This window comes from Gavialis gangeticus, unplaced genomic scaffold (genome assembly GCF_001723915.1).
Source record: "Gavialis gangeticus isolate Ggan-Ray unplaced genomic scaffold, GavGan_comp1, whole genome shotgun sequence".
NCBI lineage: Eukaryota > Metazoa > Chordata > Crocodylia > Gavialidae > Gavialis > Gavialis gangeticus.
Genome location: NW_017729033.1, coordinates 69296500 through 69299502, shown reverse-complemented (window position 1 = coordinate 69299502; position 3003 = coordinate 69296500). Strand labels below are relative to the sequence as shown.

Genomic DNA, 3003 nt, shown 5'->3' with positions numbered 1-3003 from the left:
ACCAAACAGTGGCCACGCTGCTTCCAGAAGTCCTGCGGCCACTTCCCCCGGAGCTGGTCACCTGCTAGGATTGACGTTCATCCCTCTTAAAAGACCAATAAAAGGCCAAGTGCAGCCACTTCTGCCAGACTTGACATACGCAGTTGGCCCAGGGCCAGATGGGGGGTTTTGTCATCCATCTCCTGACTCCCCCTCCAGGCCGAGGTGCCCGGGAGCGCAGGAGAGCCGTCCTGCAGGGACCAACTGCTGGGGACGGGAGGATCTCCCTAGTGCTGGAGACAAGGCCCCCAGGCTGCGCCTCACTGCTGTCTGGCCCCGCTTCCTGCCCCTGGAGCCCATATACGCGCGGGGAGGGTCTCGTGGCCGCCCCTCGCCGGAGAAGCGGGGTTGGAATTGTGGATGATCCCTAACGTGTCGGAAGCAATTTAAAAGGGAAGGCACTTCGTCTCGGCAGACCCGCTCCCCCAAACCAGCCCAGCGCCGTCGGAGCGCTCCGGAGGACAGGGGGACTGGCTCCTCTGAATGACTTCTGTTATGGCCAATCGGCCGCAAAGAAAGCCGAGCGGAAGAACCAATAGGAAGGGCAACCCCGCCAGAGGGCTGATTGATTGGTTGAAACAATTGGCCGCCGGGGAGGTAGGGCGCTCCGGGCGGGGCCGGCGCCAGGAAGCCAACGGAAATAATCAGGGGGGGCGGAGCCACGCGACTGCCCCCCGCCTCTGCCAATCGGCGTTTGTTCCTGGTTGAGGGCTGCGTCCCAATGGGGAGGGTGAGGGGGCAGGAGGGACGCGGGGGACAGGCGGGTGTTCGGGAGTGGAGCGGAGGGGCCGGCGGGGACCAGGGGGCGACGGCGGCGGAGATCTAAATCGCTCGTCGGGTCCCGGCGCCTTCGCTCTTAAAGGGGCTGCAGCTGTTGGGCGAGGCGGGGCTGTGCCGGGGGCGCAGCCGTCGGCGGCCGCGGGAGGACGTGCTGGAGCCGCGGGGAAGGAGGTGAGGCAGTGCCGGGGCCGGGCCTGCTGGGTGCTGGGGCGGCGGCCGCGGCTCCCAGCGGAAATGAGGCGGGGAGGCGGCTCCAGCGGCCCCGGCCAGGCCGCTTTGTTTACTGCCGGGAGGGCGGCGGCGTCCCGAGGCCGGGAGCCCGAGCGGCCCCGCTGGAGCTTTGTTCTTCTCGGCGGCGCCCCCGCAGCGTAGCTGGGCCCGGCGTGGGGGGGCCGCCCCGTACTCGGGCCTGGCTTGGGAGCAGCCGCCAGGAGCGAGGCCCGGAGGCTGCCCCCGCTGGGACGCGGCCACGTTGCCCCGGCGATGCCCGTCCTGCGCTGCAGTTTTGCAGACTGACAAGGTGGCTGCAAGCTCCTTGGAAGGGGCCCTGGCAGGGGAGCAGGCACCTCGGGCCCTGGCCTTCCCGGCCTTGAACCTGCTGGGGCCTCCGGCAGGCAGAAGCCTGCCCTGCAGAGCGTTGTGCCCAGGGATAACATCCTGTCTTCAGCTGCAGAGCTGCATGCTCTGGGGTTTGTGCATGTCCAGTGCCTGTGTGCAGAAGAGCCACTTGAGCTCAGTGTGGGATTTGGGGCCCTTGTGAGCCCCCCTCAGCCCGAAGAGCTGTAAGAAGTGGAGCTGCCCTGCACTGGGGCTCTTTGTTCCTGTAACAATGACATGAAATAAAAGAACCAACTTCCTCAGTATATTGTTTCAACATCTTTGTAACTATGTTGGCTTGGAGCAGGGGAGTGTCACTTTGAATACATTTCTCTGGGAGAGCAGAGAGCAAGTGCTGGAAAGCCGCAGGTTGATTTTTATCTTGTCCTGTAGTCACAGGAAGGAAACAATGCTCTGCCGAGCTCACTTTGCAGGTTAGTAAGTGAGGAGTTCTAGGTCAGGAGCCATTATCTAGGCCTGTTGAAGTTCAACCTTGGCTGAGAGTGATCTCAGCTTATCAGGGTTTGTTGTGCACCTGGTAAACTGCAACCATAACTGGCTTCCAAGTTATACAGACAAGCCCGAGTCTATTCTTGCTTTTGATCTCTGGAAATGGTCTTTTGGGAGCAGAATAGAGGCACAATGTACCAGGGTGGTGCTGAAAAACGGTGTATTGTTGTCTCTCGTTGAACTTGTTTGGAATTTTTACGAAACCTTTTAATGAGGTTGGTGGCTTTTCATAGCTCCTGCTGTCTTGCTCTAGGTCCCACTGGCACTGGCCCAGGGACTCTGGTGTGGGTCCCGCACTCCCGCCCGACTGCCGCTGGCTTCACTGTGCCTACTCACTTCCAGTGCCGGTGACCCAGCCCCGTGGTACAGGTGGGGATGAGCATGCAGCTCTGACACCACGCGTTCCATGGTTGCCTGTCTGGACAGAGCAGCAGTGGGGAACAAAATGATTCTCAGAAAAGGGGTGGGGGAAGCAGCACCCCTCCCACCTCCTCTGCTGCTGGTCCTCCCTACTACAGTCGGCCAAAGCCCAAGCAGGGACCGTCTTGCCTCTCTACCACGTCACCCCAATGGAGAGCAGGCACAGGCAGCCCCATGTGGGCTTCAAGCGGCTGCAGCATGAGGCACCTGCCACAGGGAGGGGGAGGCCACTTTTCCCCTGCGCTGAGCACCAGTTAGTTCTCTGCCACTGCTCAGTCCAGACTGGCAAGCATGGGGTATACATGGTTGGGGCAGGGTGTACCACAGGGCTGGGGTGGGGACGCTGGGAGTGAGCCAGCATGCCAGAGCCAGCAGCAGCCAGGTGGAAGTGTGGGGCCCACACTGGTGTCCCTGGGCCAGCGCCAGTGGGGCCCAGAGCAGGGCAGCAGGAGCGTGGGGTCTCAGCCAGCAGGGGCTCTATGGAGCTGGGTCAGCTCCCCCCTCTCCCTGCTGATGTAGCCCAGCTTAGCTTCACAGACCCCTGCCAGCCTGCGCTCCTACTGTCCTGCTCTGGGCCCTGCCAGCACTGGTCCCAGGACACTGGTACAGGCCCTGCACTTCCACTCGCTTCCATTCCCCTCGCCCCCCCACCCCCCC

General features: G+C 62.5%; 1 protein-coding gene across 3 annotated transcripts in view; it reads left to right on the top strand.

The window, feature by feature from the left end:
• The first annotated feature begins 802 nt into the window (after positions 1-802).
• The window catches only part of FRYL (FRY like transcription coactivator), a 376409-nt gene continuing 374208 nt past the window's right edge, over positions 803-3003 (top strand). For all 3 annotated transcript variants that reach the window (XM_019525974.1, XM_019525975.1, XM_019525976.1), the window contains exon 1: positions 803-990. The gene's annotated coding sequence lies outside the window, so the exon portion shown is untranslated. The remainder of the gene's footprint in view (positions 991-3003) is intronic.